The sequence below is a fragment of the Doryrhamphus excisus genome, chromosome 1 (genome assembly GCF_030265055.1).
Source record: "Doryrhamphus excisus isolate RoL2022-K1 chromosome 1, RoL_Dexc_1.0, whole genome shotgun sequence".
Taxonomy (NCBI): domain Eukaryota; kingdom Metazoa; phylum Chordata; class Actinopteri; order Syngnathiformes; family Syngnathidae; genus Doryrhamphus; species Doryrhamphus excisus.
The window spans coordinates 37,322,307-37,329,690 of NC_080466.1; positions in this window are offsets into that span (position 1 = coordinate 37,322,307).

Here is a 7,384-nt window from a genome sequence, read left to right on the forward strand (position 1 = left end):
AAGACTGGACAGTGTAATTGTCCGCTGGGTATTGGAGATCAGAGACTGCTGAGCCTAAAGGTGGAACCCATCCATGATAACTCACATTAACAGTCCACAGCTGACCATTAAACCGGGGCACGAGTGGGGTGGAAGGGATTCTTGGAGTGTGGTGTCAATGGATGCTGAATCAATATATTGGATTATAATATATGAATGTGAGGTGTGTCTTTTCCAGTCAGGGAAAAACTGGGTAAAATAGAGTAGGTCGAGAACTGCAAATGGATCCGTATGTGAGCCCTGTGGCACACCTTCTGCTTCTTTATTAGCCCTGTTACAAAAGCACAAAAAAAAAATAGTGGAGTCCTGTCATGGGCAATTCTCATCTAAATCTTGCAAATGTACGTACATAATCATGTGAAATCTCACCGCTTATGTTTATGACAAAACGGGATACTACCCACAAAAACATTCAATAACTGAGACGCCTGTAAAAATATCTGTTTGTTTAAAAAAAAAAAAATCTGTTTTTGACACACTGCTTGCTCCTCCCCCTCCAAACACTCCTGCTAGCTTCTGATTTTACATCAACATTTGCAATAAAAGTGACTTTTGCTCTTACTAGAGAGATCAATCCATATTTAAGCCCTAAATATGCCTCACATTTTTTACATATTTTAAATGATAAAATGCGTAGGGGCTGCACGGTGGTCGAGTGGTTAGCGCACAGGCCTCACAGCTAAGAGACCAGGGTTCAATTCCACCCTCGGCCATCTCTGTGTGGAGATGCATGGATTTTCTCTGGGTTGTTTGTCTATATGTGTCCTGTGATTGGCTAGCCGACCAGTCCAGGGTGTACCCCGCCTCTTGCCCGAAGACAGCTGGGATAGGCTCCAGCACCCCCCGCAACCCTCGTGAGGATCAGCGGTAGAAAATGAATGAATGAATGAAAATGTGTGAAAAATGAATGAAAAGGCTGTACATCAAGCGAGTGGTTAGCACACAGGCCTCACAGCTAGGAGACCTGAGTTCAATTCCAGACTTGGCCATCGGTACTTCCGGTTTCCTCCCACATTCCAAAAACATGCTAGGTTAATTACTGGCGACTCCAAATTGTCCATAGGTATGAATGTGAGTGTGAATGGTTGTTTGTCTATATGTGCCCTGTGATTGGCTGGCCACCAGTCCAGGGTGGACACTGCCTCTCGTCTGAAGACAGCTGGGATAGGCTCCAGCACCCCTGTGACCCTTGTGAGGATTCATTTATTCATTTTCTACCGCTTTTTCCTCACGTAACAGTATCATAAACAAATGAAGAATCCCTGCTGCCATAAGTAACTGCCATCTACGACCAGAATTTTTAAAAAAAAAAATTTAAATTTATTTCTTTGTATGCCACCTAATGTTGGTATGGAATGTTAAATCATCAATCTCTGTGTGGTTATTTTTCAGTGTACATATCATTAAAGTGTAGATATGCGGTCGCATCCTCACGTTGACGACTTGACTTTCCGATGACTTTGAAAGCTTTGCACTGATTGACATGTATTTTTACTGAATGCATACTTAGGCCTCACAATTGTACAGCTGATGTTTTCCTAATCAACGTGATGTTTCCCGAAAGCCGACATAATGGCCCATTTTTGATTCGCCCATGAACCTAACCCTCCCCCTTGTGTTGAGGACACCTGGCAGTGAGTGATAGAGTGAAGCAATAGGCTGGAGGAGAAAAGCCTCATTGTCACATTTTCTTGTTTATATCCTCTTTCCTTCCAGGACGACCCATCAATAATTACACGCAAACTCCCTCTGGCTTCAAATCTTTCACGCTCTTCCCCCCCTCCTCCCCTTTTACTTTCCATCTCGCCTTTGATTTTCTTTCCTTTACATGTCAACACAGTCGGGTCCCTTGGTAGCGACATAGCTATCCACTGTCGCACCCTCCCTCCCTCTGCCCTGTCCCATTACAATGACAATAACAGATAAGAATATTTATTATGTTGGCTCGCCACTCCCTGTTTCTCCAAACATCTCTCGAGGGAGCCCCTCCTCACTATCACCCTCAAAAGCCTCATTCAGTTAACAGAAAAAACACATCCACCCCTGGTCTTGATGCTTTCCTTTATCAGTCCAATGAAAGAAGAGCCGAAGCATGGAGGCGTCTCATCTTCTCTGCTTCTTTTCTTCTCCCTCAACTCTCCCCTTCCCCACTTTTAATTTTCATCTCTCTTTTCCCACTCATTTCGGAGAAAAGGGAAGACAACGAGGGAGGGGCGGGGGGCTACAGCAAATGAGAGTGGGAGGCTGGGTTGTGATAACTGCCACGCAGAATGGACATCTCCCTTGTTTATTGGCTTTTGAAATTCAATCCATTGTCTAGGACGGGATGTGATAAAGGGAATGGAAATACAGACGCTCTTATCATGCCAGCGCCGTGAAAGAAACTTTTTTTTTTTCTTTCCCTCCTCCAGTTTGCCTTTGTTTGTTGTTGGGGTGCGTTTGTTGTGTGAGTCGCCACATCCGAATAATGGATTCGGAGACATGCATTCATTCAGCTGATTATTTGGATCCAACTATTGCCACTGACTAAAGTGTGTAGTCATCACATTTAGAGGAGGTGCACTATTAAGAACAGCTACACTCGTCTCTTAGGTTTTTCCTTGAAATTCCAGTGGAAAACGCTTTTGTTGACTACAGCAGGTAAGACCTACCTGCCCCTATATTTCAATTTATAGATCATACTGTATAAGCAAAAGCCACACCCACTAAAACACCAGATTTATACATATATAAGTCACTCCGGTGTATCGCTGTCGATGTCATAATATGGTACATTGTGACATGCACGAGTCTGTGAGGAGGTCATTACCTAATAAAACTCACCATGTCATTTTACTCAAAATACTAAACTCATCACACAGCAAATTAACACTGAAAAGCTATACCTAATAAATATACAAACATGTACCAATACAATAAAATAAAAAAAAACACTCAATAATTGTACGTTTTCCCATAATACATTTTGTCTGAGCAAACATTTTGCCGCTGCCTCTGTCCACCAGAGAGAGCCATAGGAGCCCAGAGGGAGTCTGACATCATTGCAATGAATGAATGTGTTCCAGTGAATGCATTGCTCAGGCACAATAAAAGAGTTTTTTTTTATTCAAAACTTGTATTAGTACATGTTTGTATATGTAAATTGCATATGTTTAAATTGCTGTGTAATTGATTGATTAGCTCCACTGTACATGCATTAAAGACGGGAAGAAGACCGGAGAATGCACACAAACTGAGGCAAATTTGTGCCATGAATTTTGTACTTTAACTGAAAAACACGCTAACCGGGGCGTACGCTAACCGAGGCTCCACTGTACACACATTAAAGACGGGAAGAAGACCGGAGAATGCACACAAACTGAGGCAAAATTATGCGGTGATTTTTGTACTTTAACTGAAAAACACGCTAACCAGGGCGGACGCTAACCGAGGCTCCACTGTACACACATTAAAGATGGGAAGAAGACCAGAGAATGCACACAAACCGAGGCAAAATTATGCAGTGATTTTTGTACTTTAACTGAAAAACACGCTAACCGGGACGGACGCTAACCGAGGCGCCACTGTACACGCATTAAAGACGGGAAGAAGACCGGAGAATGCACACAAACTGAGGCAAAATTATGCGGTGATTTTTGTACTTTAACTGAAAAACACGCTAACCAGGGCGGACGCTAACCGAGGCTCCACTGTACACGCATTTAAGACGGGAAGAAGACCGGAGAATGCACACAAACTGAGGCAAAATTGTGCCGTGAATTTTGTACTTTAACTGAAAAACATGCTAACCGAGGCTCCACTGTACACACATTAAAGATGGGAAGAAGACCTGAGAATGCACACAAACTGAGGCAAAATTGTGCAGTCAATTTTGTACTTTAACTGAAAAAACACGCTAACCGGGGCGTACGCTAACCAAGGCTCCACTGTACACGCATTAAAGACGCTAACCGAGGCTCCACTGTACACGCATTAAAGACGGGAAGAAGACCGGAGAATGCACACAAAACTGAGGCAAAATGATGCCGTGATTTTTGTACTTTAACTGAAAAACACGCTAACCAGGGCGGATGCTAACCGAGGCTCCACTGTATACACATTAAAGACGGGAAGAAGACCGGAGAATGCACACAAACTGAGGCAAAATTGTGCCGTGAATTTTGTACTTTAACTGAAAAACACGCTAGCCGGGACGGACGCTAACCGAGGCGCCACTGTACACACATTAAAGACGGGAAGAAGACCAGAGAATGCACACAAAACTGAGGCAAAATTATGCCGTGATTTTTGTACTTTAACTGAAAAACACGCTAACCGGGGCGGACGCTAACCGAGGCTCCACTGTACATGCATTAAAGACACCCATTGGTGCCTCACACGAGCCTGCTTTGTCACCGCCTGCTAAAACTAAAACTAAAACAATGTTTTTGCTTCTGAAATACTGATCGTCGAGGAAAAAGTTCTGGAACAAAATGCAAAGACTCACAAGAGAGAGTCCCCTCATCAGCTCGCTGCCAGCCATGAAAAGCAGATCAGCACAGTTTTTCCATGCTGCAGTCACCAGCCGCTCTTCATGCTTAATTGATTAGCGTCGAAGGTTTTGCATTGACATTGCAGTTTAATCACAGCACTGAGAATCCAAGTTGACATTTTTGACATTCCAACATACATATCAGATATCTTAGTTATCTAATTAAAATACCATTTTAATTAATCTCTTAGACAGTGATTGATTGATTTTTCAGAGGACAGATAAATATAATTGGAGGTTGCTCAGTCATTACCTTTTACATCATCTTACAATGAAAAAAAGATGATAACACACATAAGGATCAGGTGCGTACTTGACAAACACCAACACCACATTGAAATCCGACATCCTTGTAATAAAATTATAATGCCACAATGAATATTTAAAGAGTCACCTGTGGGGATTAAAAAGCGAAACAGCAATACACAATACAATATTCATGAAGACTAAAAGTCCGACCTTATGTATGTATATTCAAAGTAATGAAAATGGTAAAGTTGCTGAAAACATAGTGAAACAATCTTTCTCTGTTCCCAAAGGCTGCATTCCCATTAATGCAGAATCTGTCAGTGTTTGGCACTAATTCATAATTCAACACATTTTCAACACATTAATTCAACATATTTTCCAGTTTGGCGCTGACTGGTCCCAGTAGAGCGCCGGGGAAACCCGGCAGTTGCCTGAAAGGTTGTCTTCCCTAGTGTCTGTTAAAAAAATGTAGTCTTTTGGATGAGATTATGTCATAAAACAGAATTTTGTAAAACCCCTCTCGGTGGAGTCATTACCTGTTATTCCCTCTGTGTCTGCTGTGGGGCTCTGTCGCACAGGAAATCACACTGTACTCCCTCTCTCCCTCTCTTTTTCTCCATTGCACCTTCCCCTTCTGGTATTTTTCCTATCTACCATTTTTTCTACTGCATCCTCAACCAACAGTGAGAATTTTAGTCCTTGACATGTCAGACTTTGTCTGCGAGATTGACTGTGTGGGGTTTCCGGCTATGAAATACGATGGAAGTATTCATGTCAAACATTCTCAAAATTTAAAGTCAGCTTATACTGCCCCTTGTTTACGGTTGAGAATACTCACAGTGATAATGCGTGGCGGAACATCTGTTCCATCCGTACAACAGCCTCCCCATCACTTACTATCTATTACATCACCATTTGCTCGCTGTCACTGCTTACTCTGAGTGTGATTTATTATTGCTCACCTGTAGAGTGACCTCAAGCAAGGCATCAGCGTGAACTCCTTCACTCAGGTTTATAGGCCTTCGTCATTACCAAGTGCATGTGAGCAATAAGCTGTCTTTCAACAGTGGCAGAACATTTCAACCTATATCTACATGTCAATCTATATGATCAAATCTGTCCACCACCACTCGGGTTACCTAACAGTGGACTCAGTGAGGATTTTCACTGAAAAAAAAATAGAGGTTTTACCAAACCCAAGTCTGGGGGCCAAATCTGGCCAGCGCTGCAATTTCTTCTGGACGGTAAAACTGTTTGGAAAATAGCATTGAGTTAGCCCGCCTCATGGATCTTATCAAATCAAGTACTTACGGTGCGTAATTAAAGGGGACCAGTTATGGTTATTCCACGTTTTCCACATATAAATGTTGTTAGAATGTTGGAAAGTTTCAGTTAATGAAGTTTGGGTTGGCTCTGAATGCTCGGTTTCACAGTCTTTTTTCTAACACCGGTTCACATACCGGATTTCCTTATATGGGCGTGCCTAGGTACAAGCTGAGTGGGACCAATCACAGTAGAGTGGCCGTGGATGGAGGCGGAATAAATTAAAAGAGCCCATTTTGGAAATCCAAAGAAATACAGCTGGAATAGGTGCATATTCTGAAAGATCTAGAAAGCTTTCCAGGTCAAGTTTTTGAACTTCTATCTAGAAAGCTTTCTGTGCCGGTTATTGTGTGGAGCTGCTCTATAAGAGTACACAACTCAATACAAAGTATAAACTAGTCTGGGAGAAACAATATTGTATATAGCACCAAATTTACAACCATCAAAATTTATCATTTTAACTCCACCAAAGCATGCTGGGACATATGTAAACTACCCCCCCAAAAAATGGACCATTCATCCAGATGTTGCTTCACAAACTTTGTTCTTGTTCATTCCAAAGGGGTTTGATAGACATAGAAATGGTGATCACATTTTGGAATGGCCTTTTATTGTGGCCAGCCATAGTCATTCTGTCTACTGTAATGCATGCTGTTTCTTCCACTTATCCGTTTCTGAGTCAAGGGGGCAACGGTCTCAACGGAGTTGCCCAGACTTCCCCGGCCACCTCTTCCAGTTCCACCAGCGAGACATAATCCCTCCAGCATGTCCTAGATCTGCCCCGAGGGCCTCCTCCTGGATGAATTATGAATGCTCACTAGGACAGTTTAGACAGTTTTGTGAACAATATTTGAGACGAATAGGCCTTCCGTGTGTACAGACATTTTAAGTGTCTGAGTTCAGTGTTTAAAACAAGTATATAGTAGATTTTTCGCCCCGAAGACAGCTGGGATAGGCTCCAGCACCCTCCGCAACCCTCGTGAGGACAAGCGGTAGAAAATGAATGAATGAATGTTGGTGAACCAATGCTACACTTGCATGCCTTTATACAGTAGATTGTCCTTTGTACACACAGTCATGCTCATAAAGACAAGTGTTTTCATTCATTCATTTTCTACCGCTTGTCCTCATGAGGGTCGTGGGGGGCAGCCTAGAGGCAGGGCACACCCTGAACGGGTCGCCAGCCAATCACAGGACACATATAGACAAACAACTATTCACTAATGTACAATTTGGCCCCAT